This window comes from Chelonia mydas, chromosome 11 (assembly GCF_015237465.2).
Source record: "Chelonia mydas isolate rCheMyd1 chromosome 11, rCheMyd1.pri.v2, whole genome shotgun sequence".
NCBI classification, from domain to species: Eukaryota; Metazoa; Chordata; order Testudines; family Cheloniidae; genus Chelonia; species Chelonia mydas.
Genome location: NC_051251.2, coordinates 21,421,189 through 21,435,020, shown reverse-complemented (window position 1 = coordinate 21,435,020; position 13,832 = coordinate 21,421,189). Strand labels below are relative to the sequence as shown.

General features: G+C 39.0%; 1 protein-coding gene across 1 annotated transcript in view; it reads left to right on the top strand.

Annotated features, from left to right (window-relative positions):
• Positions 1–13,832, top strand: part of LRP1B (LDL receptor related protein 1B) — a 1,293,242-nt gene that overhangs the window by 770,784 nt on the left and 508,626 nt on the right.

Here is a 13,832-nt window from a genome sequence, read left to right as displayed (position 1 = left end):
CCTTACTCCTCTTGTTCTGGTGAAGTACTGAAGTCAACCAGAGAGTGCTCTGTGTTCGATTTAGTGGGTCTTCAGTAGACCTGCTAAATCGACCCCTCCTGATTGATCGTAGCAGCATCGATCCCTGGTAAGTGAAGACATAGCCTCAGGCAACAGCCTCACTTTGGTTTTAGTTTCAGTTTTGCTGCCAGAACAATAAAGTCTCCACAGAAGACCAGCTGTGCTTTAAATCAGCTATTCCTGTGTAAAAAGAACTAGGAGTACTTGTGGCGCCGTAGAGACTAACAAATTTATTTGACCATAAGCTTTCATGGGCTAAAACCCACTTCATCAGATGCATGAGTGGAAAATACAGTAGGAAGATATATATATATGTATACACAGAGAACATGAAAAAAATGGGTGTTGCCAAACCCACTATAATGAGAGTGATCAGTTAAGGTGATCTATTATCAGCAGGAGGAAAACAAAAACAAAAAAAACCTTTTGTAGTGATAATCAGGATGCTCAAATAAATTTGTTAGTCTCTAAGGTGCCACAAGTACTCCTCGTTCTTTTTGCTTATACAGACTAACACGGCTACCACTCTGAGACCTCCTCCTGTGTGTGTCTATCTCCTTTTTTGCTGGGTCCGGATATAAAATATTGGCAATGAGGATCTTTTTTCCTAGGAGTGTCTAGTGGTTTCTACTGCCTGAAAAAGAAGAAGAAAAAGTAAGCACATACTACTTTTTTTAAAAAGGAAGAAAAATGTTCATCTGGAAACAGAAGGTGGAAGACAGCTGCTGCATTTTGCTTCAGGTACAGCTGGAATCAGCCAGTTAGAGAGGGGGAAGTTGGCAATTAAAGACAGAACACAGCAGAAGTTTTCTGCTGCCTAGCTGCTGCAAAGACAGAATAGTGAGGGGAGGGCATCCATTTTTGTTCTCAAGTAAGCTAGAGAGAGAAGCAGTTTTAGCTTGTACTGAGGGTCCGCAGCCAGCACAAGGAACCCAAGTACAATCAAAGGCTGTAGTATAAGCACACAGCCAGTAGGGGGAGATCAAGTGCCGGTAGTGCTGCACAGTTTAAAAAAAAAAAAGGCGGAGGGGGGGTTCTCTGTGGAAGTGAAGGCATCTGGGAGGGAGAGAAGCCCAGCAGAAAAAATGGTATCTAGTGTGGGAAAGGTTGATGAGTTCAGCGAAAACTGCAGGTTTATGGGTGTTGTACCTCAAATGTTTAGACTAATTTGCAGCCTGCAATTGCATTCCAGACAGACAAGAAGTTTCAGCCTCGCTCACAGTGATGGGTCCTAAGGCATATGGACTGCTGCATGACTTCTTGTCTCCAGCTGTGCCTGGAATTGCCATGTATGCCACAATTACTATAGCAATGCAGGAACATTTTTCTCCTGCTCTACCAAAGATAGCAGAATATTATTGATTCCATCCGCGACATCAGGGAAGTGGAGAATTGGTAGCAAAATTTCGTGCTGTTTCAACGTTAAAGTTGTCAGAGCATTGTCAGTTTGGACAAATATTAAGTGATATCCTTCATGATCAGTTTGTCTCTGGGTTACACAATGACCAGATACAGAAAAAGTAACTGTCTGTATCAATGCTTACATTCAAGAAAGCTGTTGAGGTAGCTATTGCCATGGAAACCACAGAGAAGGATTCTCTGGAATGTAGTGTGTACTGAGAAGTTCACCTCCTGAATCGGTGAGACAGAGAACCATAGCAACTTAAGGAATTTCCATGTGGCCATTGTGCATAAACTACCCACACTGAGGAGGACTGCTGGGCATGCCAGGTCATTTGCAGAAGGTGCCAGAAGAAAGGATATATTACTGTAATCTGTCTCACAGTTCAACAATCAGCAACACAGCATAACCAAACATCCAAGACACTATGAAGATTGAACCTAAGAAAAGATGGAAATCAGGAATTCATAATTTGGAAAAAGACAAGAGCGCTACTGACATTGACCAAGACCTCACACTGTATGTGTTATCAGAAGCTGGAGTAAGAAAAGGAGTTCCTGCAAGAATGGAGATTGATACTGGAGCTGCGGTTTCACTGATTTTGTCACATCAGACTTTATCACAAGTTCCTCTGGAAGAAACCGCCATGGTTTTGATGACTCATTCTGGAGAAAAGTTAGTCTGAAAAGGGATATTCCAAATGACAATAGATGGACAATCCATTGTTTTCCCCTTGTATGTGATAGAAGGGAAGTATCCACCATTATTTAGCAGAACTTGGCTTGAGAAGTTCAAGGTGAATTGTACGAAGATCAAGGCGATCACCTTGGAGAAGATGAGCAGTGTGTCAGTCAAGCTCACTGTTAAGTCAGCCAGCCAGCCAAAATCATGTTAGCCCAGACTTGTGCCGTATGCTCTGAAACCTCTGGGGGCTGATTTGGACCCTTTAGAGAACACTGGATTCATGTCACCAGTTTCACACACTGAGTGGAGTATAACCATTGTACCACTGATCAAGGAAGATGCCTCTGTCAAATTTGTAGAGGTTTCAAAGTGACCCTGAATCGAGTTTTATGCTAACCAGTATTCACTACCTCATATTGAATATGTGTTTGCTACTGTTAGTGGAGGACAATGTTTCAGTAAATTGGATTTTCTCAATGCATACTTACAAATAGAGATTGATCTGGCATCTCACAAATACCTCAAAACCGACATGCTAAAAGGCTTATTTTGTTGCAACAGGTTGCCTTTCAGTGTCACAAGGGCAGCTGCCCTGTTCCAGGAAGCCATGAATGAGATTCTGAAGGGACTGGATGGAGTTCAATTCTATTGGATGCCATCCTTGTTGCAGGGGAGGATCAAGAGGGTCATCTTCAACATTTGGATGCTGTCTTGCAATGCTTGAAAGACTAAGGATTGAGAATATGTTGAGAAAAATATGAGTTTTTCAAACCTTCAGGTCAATTCCTGGGACATGTAATTGATGTCAGAGTCTAAAGGAAATTGCCAGAGAAAGAGAAGGCAGTTTTTTCAAGTGCCACCACCAGAGAACGTGTCACAGTTATGTTCATTCTTAGGACTGCTTAATTACTACGGTAAATTTCTGCCTCATCTGCCGACAATATTGGTACTTTTACATGAACTGTTACAAGCAAAGAAGAAATGGATTAAAGAGTGAGTGTACATTTAAGGAAGCAAAGAAACTCTTGACATCAGCCAAAGTTCTTAGGCATTTTGGTGTCTCATTACCATTGCAATTAGCTTGTGCTGCTTCACCATATGCAGTGGGTATAGTTCTTTCCCACGTTTTCCCTAATGGCAGGGAGAAAACAATTGCCATTGTTTCACAAACACTTAGTACCTCTGAGAAGAACAAGTACAAATGAAGCAAGAAGCTCTCAGCATTATCTTTGGATTTCAGAACTTCCATACTTATCTGTATGGTAGACATTTTATCTTGCTGATGGATCATCGCCTGTTACTTTCAATTTTTGGATTGAAACATAGAATTCTGTCATTAGCTGCAGCTCTCATGCAACAATATGCATTCTTTCTTTCAGCTCATTCCTATCCTATTCCATTCCATAAAAAGACTTGAAATGGCAATTCTGATGGTCTGATGCATCTGTCATCCCAAGCTCCCATCAGTCCAAAGAAATGTCTGACAAAGCGTTTTATCTCAATTTGACGGACAGGCACTAGTAAACATGTCAACAGAGAAACTGCTAAGGATGATGTGCTTTCTCTTGTGAAAGGGAATGGTACTACAAGGTACAGTGCTGGATTCTAAGAATCCTCAGTTTATTCAATTTGCGTGACAGCAATATGAATTATCTACTACTCAAGATTGCATTTTATGGGGACTGTGAGTAATCATTGCAAAATCACTTCAATCTCAGGTTTTGAAAGTTCTTCACAAAGGTCATTTTGACATTGTACGGATGAAGGCCATATTCCAGATCCATGACTGGTGGGTGGGGATTGACAAAGACATTAAGAGAAAGGTGACATGCTGTACTACATGTCAGCAAATTCGTTATGATCCTGGCCCAGCTCATCTGGTCTTGATCTCAGACTCCTTGGACGCGTATTCACATATACTTTGCAAGACTATTAGATTGCTATATGTTTTTGGTTGTAGTTGACACCCATTCAAAATGACCAAAATTACATCTACTATTGTACTAAGACCATTGGACATAGTTGTACCTCAGTCAGTCGGTTTGGTTTGCCGTTACAGTTGGTGCGTGACAATGAACCTCAATTCAGTTCTGAAGAGTTTCAGAAGTTCCTAGCTTCAAATGGACATCAGCACATAATGTTGTGCTCTATACCATCCTGATACAAACGGGCTAGTGGAGTGCTTTGAACAGATACTTAAGCATACCTTAAGAGCTAACAAGTACATTTTGAGTCATCAGCAGAAATTAGATAATTTCTTGCGTACCTACAGGAACATACCATATGCTACTACCCAAGAATCACCTGGAATGCTTTTCTTGAAGCAGTCTTTGTGTACCTGTTGTGTCCTGATGTTGCCTCACATGTAGCCAAATCCCAAGCTATGCAAATTGATTGACGTAAGACTCATCATCATTTTTATTCAAGTAAGAGACTTAGTGTGGACTTGCAACTGTGGAATGTGGTACTGGGAAAAAATGTAAAATGCATGGAACCTGTTTCACTCATGGTAAAACCATCTAATGGTATTTTATGGGAACGGCATATGGATCAGTTGTTGCTTCTAAGTACCGGAGTCCAGGGATGTCCCAGTAGAATTTCTGTTCCTCCAATTGAACATCCTTCCGTTACAACCCATAATTTTGAAGACTTGGTGGAAGAAACTTAGATCGAGTTAATTCCTTACCAGATCTAATTGCTTCCTTACCACAAGCAATTCCTGTTTTTCAGCACAATGCAACACCACCATCACCATGTTATCCCAAGAACGTGTGAAAACCAGTAATTTATAAGTTGTTTAGTTAGTGAGTTTCTATCCTGGAATAGAATAATCCCTTGCAATTTAAGAGACTGCAGTAGTCCACCTACAAATGTTACTTAGATTATATAGTGTTTTATGTTAGTCATGTAAAATATTAGGAAAGTGGTTTAAAATAGGGTAGAGTAATGTAGTTTCCTGTCCCTTTAAATTGTTAGGTAGTCTGTGTTCATGGAGGCATAGCCTCACATTGGTTTTCATTTAAGTTTTGCTGTCATAACAATAAAATCTCCACCACAGACAGCTGTGCTTTAAATCAGCTCCACCTGTGTGTGTCTATCTCCTTTCTCTGCTGGGTCCATATATAATAACAGTTATATCTCTTTTAGAGAGGAATAGGACTATCTGGAGCACATTTTATGAGTGTGAGATATTTCAGATACTAGCTGGAACAAAAAACACACCTGTGCCAGCTCAGCAGCTAGTCAATAGTAGATAGATCTCTGCCTACCTTTGATTTTACTACTCTTTCATCTCATTCAGCATATACAGATACAAAATACATGAAGACAACATGGTCCTTTTACAAACTTCAAATGCATTCAGAACCTTATACTCCCAAAATGTGGGTCTCCATTCCTTTAGCTTCTAGAGAATCTTTGTTAGCTTTCAGTAGTATTAAGGCTTACATCCTTGTTACCTTTTTAGGGCTACCTGCTACTCTCACTCCTCCTTGTACTCTCAGGATCTCACTTGTACTGACTTCCTTGGCTGAAACACATCTCCTTGTGATACGATTCTCCAATCTTTGCCTTTTAGACCAGAACAAGAGTTACATGCCTTTAAAACTTCAGAGTTTTGTAGTTGATAGTTCCTTATGTGTCTGTGCAGTTATTGTCCTTGGGGAAGGAAAACAATGTGAATTCTTTGAACAGAGAGCAGTTCTCTTTTTTTAAAAAAAAAGAAAAGAAAATTAAAAGCATAGAGAAAAATGTATTAAGCGAAAATAAACTGATCCCTTAATTTACCTAAAGTTTCCATTGCCTAAAGTCTATCTAGGCAGGTTATTTTCATTTTTTCTTAACATAAGACAAAAAAAGTTACTCATTCACATGCTTTCAGAGATCAAAGCTTGTGTCTGATTCCCTTGTCTGCAAGAGCAGCATGTCTCCCCAGTATCTTGCCAGAGTGTGTGTCTTCTTGTCACATGAGCCCTCAAATAAAAATGTTAGAAATTAACCATATAATTCCTACTTTGACACAATACTGATTACAACCAGTCTCTACAGGGCAATAACATCAAAGACTTGAGCATGCTGATTCAGTCAAGCAAAGGATATTTTTATGCATCTAGCCCCCCACTATGATACAGTCATAGTACCCATTGACTTCAGTGGGACTACTCATATGCTTGAAGTATAAGTTTTTGCAGAGTCAGGGCCCTACTTGGTATCGTGGAAAAACTTACAGGATGGTGGAATTGTAAAATCAAATGCATTAATCTTGTCTTTTTTCCTTTTTTAACTTCTCTCTAACTCATCCCTTCTTTTCTCTCATCTTCTCACCCTCCTCACTGAGTGTAGTGAAGGTAAATTGAAAGCCAGTATAGTATATGTGACGTTCCCCTCTTGTGTTATCCAGACCGGAGATCTGCTAGGTCACTCCAATCCTTGACTCTGGGAGCCAGCCTTACCCTGCTTTGCTGTGAGAACCCCCACTCCTGGCCTGTTTACGTACAGCCTCTGGCATGTAAGCTGCCCCTTGGATTGTGCAACTGAATGACACTAGCCAATATCCCCAGTCCCAGACACAACCCTAGGAACCTCTGTCTTGCAGTGTCCAGTTATGCCTGCTGGACACTGCAAGCTTATATGAGTTCATCAATTTAACAAAGAAATTGATATGTACCAGGGTTGTTATCCCGAGGGGAATCTCTGACATGCTTCGAACCAAACTTACTACTTCAAGTAAAATAAACAAATGGATTTATTCACTATAAAGATAGATTTTAAGTGATTATAAGTCAAAGCATAACAAGTCAGATTCAATCAAATGAAATAAAAGCAAAATGCATTCTAAACTGATCTTAGCACTTTCAATGCCCTTACAAACTTAGATGATTTTCCCCACAGACTGGCTGGTTGCTCTTCAGTCAGGCTCTCCCCTTTGATCAGCGCTTCAGTCACTTGATGTGGCGTCTGTAGATGTAGGTGGAAGAGAGAAAGAGAATGGCAAACGTCTCTCCCTTTTATCATGTTCTTTCTTCCCTCTTAGCTTTGCCCGCCCCACCTTCAGAGTCAGTTGAGCATTACCTCATCACAGTTCCATACTGACCAAAGGAAGGGGGGTGATTCCCTCGACAGTCCAACAGATTCTTTTGTTGCTGTCTAGGCCAGTGTCCTTTGTTCCTGTGAGGCTGGGCTGGGTTTGTCCCATACATGCCCTGATGAGGTGTGAACTGCCTCTCAGCTCTTGGAGAGTTTTTGCCTGGGCTTATTTTAAACTATGAGGATACATTTTCAGCCTCATAACTCCATACATGAAATTATAACCTATAACATTACTATAACAATTACTATAACATCACTATAACAACCATGCTCAGTGCATCATGAGCCTTCCGAAAACACCCAACATGACAAATTTTGCATTGGATACCACACAGTCATTTTATAGAGATGAACTTGGGGGGTGTAGAGTGTTTCCCCAGGATACAGAGCATCACAGTAGAATACAGATCATTCAGATTATTTACTTCAGAATCAATCACATGCTTTGAAAAAGCAAAATAAAACTATTTGAATGCAGAGGCAAGTCAGAATACCTTTTAAGGTAAAACCTGTGGTGCTTTTAAAGTTGTATTTGCTGGTAGAGAGCATTTTTAGAAGTCCCTTGAGCCTCTGCCAAATCTAGGTATTAGATATATTAGCATTTTTGCATATCTCTAGCATCCAGGTACAAGATGCTGAACGTTTGACAAATTATTTTAACACCTTACTTGAAAATCTGCAGATATGAGAGGAAAGGTAATGTGTTAATTAGGAGATGCCATTTGTTTTCATCTCTGTCCTCGTAGCACTTAAAAAGTTATGATGCTGAACGCTTGTTCACTCAGCATTCTTCATGCAAGTGAACATACGGTAAGAAAAACACATATATTGCACCCTTGATATTGGTCTATCTGAGGGTTCGATTCTACGAGCATATCTTTATTTGTGCCTAGAATGAGGTAACAGATGCTTAATTAAGGAGACTCTCTTTCTTTGTGTTCCTGTGCATAATTGTTAGCAGAAATTAAAATAAGGAATAGCAGAAGCTATTCCTAATTTTTCTATTTTCTGTATGCCACACTTGTAAACAGGGTAGTTGTATTTAAAAAAAATGCTGAGGTATAAAAATTCAGGTCTCAATCCTGAAAATACCAGCACGTGTTTAACTTTCAGCACACGAGTACTCTCACTGACTTCAATGGGACTACTCACATGTCTAAAATTAAGTATATGCATAAGTATTTGCAGGATTGGTGTCTCAAAAAGAGAACCCTTGAAGTTTGTGTGGCAAATATAAAAATTTTGAAGCTTCATGCACTTTAAATTTCAGCAAGCTGATGTATTTGAAAGCTTTCTATAGTTATTTGTCATTTCAATATAAATTCATGGGAGTATCCTTCGTTTGAAAAGGTGCATTTATGGAGCAAAATCCAACTTTAATTTGTTTAGTGTCTCTCAGACAAACTAAGATAAAATACAATAGTACAGAATGAAGGATTTTTTTAGAGGAGAAAATTGTGGACTAAACTGTTCTTTACTTTCATCTTAGCTTGTAAACACTATTCCTTCATACAAATGTACAGCAAGAAACTTTTCCTGTAAAATCTGCTGATTCAGAATGGCTGCATTTATACCATGGATTTGCACTGATTACAGTGGACAGATGTGGAAGGGGAGGAGGAAAGGGAGTGGCTGCAAAATATGGATCTGTGGATACAGACTGCCCAATCCCTGACTTATAGCTGATGTGGTTCTACATATCCTTAGACTCCTTTACCAGCACTGGCAGCACGGGTAACTCCCCAGGGAGTTGCAATCCTGTGACCACTGTGACAAGTTTCACAGGGCATATAAAAGTGTTGAAAGCTGATCAGTGTAGCATTTACTTAAGAATATATCTGTATAGTTTATTTCCCCACTCTCTCTACATTTAGTCGATAACCTCTCTGTATATTTAATGTGACTCTTCTATGTAAATGGTGTGAGAGTCTTGGGGTAGTTGCACAGTGGTAAGGGACAGTTTCACATAGCTGCACTTCCTCTCTGTGCAGGCTTTCAAATAACTGTTCTGCTGACTTTCATCAAACGGGTCCCTTCTGCTTTGCTTGAGAGAGGGAAAGGAACATATGGGTCTAAGTAACAAAGAGAATTTGACATCATACTATTATGTGACAGTTAATACAGTAGTTCATCTGACCAGTTCAGCTAGCTGTTTTATGCTTTTTGATTTTTCAGTTTGTTTATTTATTTTCATGTTTATGACATTCTTTATAATGTCTTGCAAAGGGTATTGGTTGTGTCATCATGTCAGGTCGTCTTGCATTTTTCTTGTGTCACTTTTTCAGTATCCACTTGGTTCACTCTTAATATTTCAGTGTGGTCAGACTTTCCACTTCACTTATACATTTTAATCCTCTTGTAGTTTCATACTCAAGCACTATAAACAGTAATTAATGTGCTTAATGCTTCACTTGTCATTTTATATCACAATTGGATGCCAAGCATGAGTATACTGTAGGATTCTGACTGTGAAAAACACTGTTACCAATCATACTTCTATTAAATAATTTACAATAGTCTCTGTATGCAATATTATTTTTCAAGAGAGACAAAATCGTACTTTATTTCCTATTTTTGTGTGTGTTGCTATGACTGATCCTTGTTTTTAAACTGCATTTTTCCTCATGCATTTGAATAACTCTGGCTCCCCCTGTTGATTCAGCAATTTCCATATACTTACTAGGGTCACCAAGCTTCCAGGATTGCCCTGGAGTCTCCAGGAATTAAAGATTAATCTTTAATTAAAGAGTATGTCATGTGATGAAACCTCCAGGAATATGCCCAACCAAAATTGGCAACTCTGATACTTACACAAAATCATAGTTTTGCCACTTCAGAGGACGGTTATTTCTCCCAAGACGGTGGAGGGCTGAAAATTAGAGTGTGTCTGGTGGTTAGGATCAGAAACTGGTACCAGGATCAATTTAATCCACACCGTCACCTCCAAAGTACAAATATAGCAACTTTCAAGAATCCTGAGAAGTAGTTTTACAGGAAAAAACAAAGGTGAAGTTACTGATTTTTATTAGGATTCACTAGCCTATTGCTCCGATGTGGACTTAGTTCCTCACACCCTGTCCAGGTCCCTGGCAGAGTGGAGGAAGTTCTTCATGGGAAATCTAAATCTGCAACATACAAACCCCACAAAATTCTAAAACAAATGTCAAGAGGCTTACTGAGCAAGTGGCTCTTTCCACAACACAGTGTGTGATAATAAAGATGACATACAGGACATCAAAGAAAAAGTTCAAGAGGAGGCACACTGATTCAGGGGCATTAGAGACAGACGCTCTAAAACCCATGCTCAAATCAATAAAAAATGATGCTGAAATTGCCAGAATGCAAAATCAATTGAAAAATCTGGCAAATAGAGAAAAAAAGATTTAATATAAGGTTACTGGGTCTTCCTGAAGGAGGAGCTATGCTTTCCTTCATAAATAAGGTCATCAAGGAAATTTTTGCCATAGAGGACTCTGAGTTTGATGTTGAGATAGGAAGATCCCATCTCAATTCATTTTAATTAGTTCCTTTGTCTTTATCTAGGCCTCACAGGTGAACATAACATAGAACACAGTTGTGAAAGGCTCCGTGCATCCAATTCCATGCTCCAAGTCATTCCATGCATCTGAAGAAGTAGGTTTTTACCCACGAAAGCTTATGCCCAAATAAATCTGTTAGTCTTTAAGGTGCCTCCGGACTTCTCGTTAGTTTTGAACGGATATATGTTTGAAAAAGGAAAAAATATAGGAATCTAGTTTTAATGTACAAATTGAACGCATCTTACAAAAGTGATCTATTAGTCTGATCTGTATAATATTTATATCTAAGACTTCAGTAAAGCTAAATTAGAAAACTTGGAATGCATGAAACATGTTCATAACTAATTCCCATGTCATTAGCACATCTTCATTTGTCGCAGAGCAAACTTTGGCAGAGACGTGCTGGTCCTTGAAAAAACAACAACAACAACAAAAAACAGACATCTTTAGGTAATAAGAAACAAAATCTCCAGGAATAATTGACAAAAGTGATCTCATCTGCATTTTTACTTTTCTTTTCGCCCTACCTAACAGCTGCTTCTTTTCAGTCTGTTGATACTTTCTCTGATCTCCAGTTATATTGATTACTTGATGCAACTCTCTCGCCTCTTCGGATCTTTTGTTACCTTATCTTTGATTCTGCCTAAGCCCACTGCTTTCACTTTGCTTCCTTAAAAGATAATCAAAATTCAAATAATAGGCATAGCTACTACACAAAAGACAGTAGCACAGGTAAATTTAAATCCAGAAATGCAGTGATTAAAACAAGTCATAGTCATAAGGAGATAGTTCATATTATTAAACTTGTGTGTATTTAGAAAAACAAAGAACTCCTTTGTCATTGCAGGATTATTTCCTGTAATACAGTCTCAGTTTATCTGTATAGCTGAGTGTTAAAGGAATGCAGAAGTCCCAATATCTATTGGAAGACTATTTCATTGTCTGATAGATCACACTATTTAGAAAACCAGAAAACGGCTTTCTTGTTTTGCCAAAGGTTCTATGCACAGTTTCATCCCATTTTTTTATACTCTTTGGGTAGTCTCAAACAATTCCTTTCCATCCTTGGGTGTTAAAATCCTAGACTCATTATTGCCCTTCATTGTCAGTTAGCCAATAAATAGTTTTTTCTAGGTCCTATCTATGATATAGCTAGGGTGACCAGATGTTCCGATTTTATAGGGACACTCCCAGTATTTGGGGTTTTTTCTTATATAGGCGCCTATTACCCGCCACCCCCGTCCCGATTTTTCACACTTGCTATCTGGTCACCCTCGATATAGCTGAGCTTGTTGGTTGCAAGACTGACTTTCAACATGGTCTGTTTCTACAGGCTACGTAGTTAATGCTGAATTAGTAATTGTGACAACTGCTCATGGGTTGTCCTTGCAAGAGGCCCGGAACAGTATGTGGATGGGCACCTCCCTTCCCTTTTAAACCTGTATAACCAGTTTGGCTAGGCTTCTTTTCTCCTAGTTTAAACTCTGTTAGCAATATGATAATCTATGCTTTGTCCACACTGCATAACAAGTGCAATATTATAAATTACAACAGTTCTTCTCTACTCCTGTAACAGTTCATTGTATAAACACTAGCAGTCTGGACTACTGGAAGCCTGTTGTGTTCATTGTGTCCACATAAGGCACCCCCTCTTACTGTGGTACCAATATATCATGAATACTAATACCAATACCTGAAGCAGGGTTTTTTGGAGAATAACAAGCCACACTTGGAGAGACTTAAAAATAAAATAAAATGTGAAATATATAAATTAGCATTTGTTAATGTCTGAAATACATTTATTGAAAATGTATCAGTATCACTATTACTTCTTTTAAACCAAGATGACTGCATGCATTGTACTATATGAAATGGAAATTTTGTATGCAAAAAACTACAGAAGTTGCACTAATTTAAAACAAGAAAGTAATTGGAATTACAGGAATTTCTGCATAGAGTAGTCCCTGAAGGAGTTGCAGGAACATTGTGGGTTGGTGCTGGGAAGACCAAATGCAATGTTGCAACTGCAACACCAACATTTGCTCTATGCAGTAGAGGTGCAGAAGTGAAGTAAGCCAATGCAGGATACAAAAGTGCAGAGCCTTGCTCCAAGAAAGTTCAGTTTCAGTGTTGCTGGCAGCACTTATGCACCTTTGTAAATATTCTTTTGTGTATGTGAACATAGGGCATTCAACAATTGTGGCAGAGGTTCCAGCACCAAAATATTCCAGTGTAGAAAGGGATGTAGATTCCATTGTTCCTTTAGCTAATGGTGATACTTGATATGCATATCCTTCAGGTGGTCTATTCCCTACTATGGGGGTGGTTACCCAGATTTTTTCAAACTGCACTGATACAAACACAGCTAAGCATTATGGTAACGCTGGATGCACAAACTTGGTTTACACTTGGTATTGTTATGAAAATAAAACTCTGGACACAACTCAACTGTTTGTTCTAACCAGAATTGGATGAGAGTATTAGAAAAACATGGGTAGACTTGGAGTTGTAGTGTGGCTGAGCCTTTACTTTGTAGCTCTGTACATATTCCAGTGTTTTAGCTTTCTGATAGCTTGACTGGAATATATGTGAGAACTGTTTGTAAGTATTCTCTCTTTAATGGTGACCTGCGGTGTGTAACTGTCAGAGCAGTTTATTTCCTACTTGTATTTCTAAAGTCTCCATGTCCCTTTGTATCACTTTTATATTTTTCAATTGTTTCATTTCCTGCTTTTTACTAGCAGCTACATTGCAATCAGACATTTTATGATAAAAGTGAACTTTTGAAAGTGTAATTTCTCACATTTCAGGCTATATTTCATCATTAGTATTATGATGCATACATTTGACAGGGTAGGGTGTAACTTTACAATTAAATTTACTTCAGATATAGCTAGAATCATCCTGCCTGCAGAGTGCTAAATCAGACAGAAAGCTCTCTGTGTGCTGGGTAAGGGAGGGGAGGGAATGAGTTTTGCCTAGGAGTAGCTCCTGTCCCTCCTAATTGCCAATGCATCATTTGCTCCCACTCTGCAGCCCCTGGGACTCTCAAGCACTCA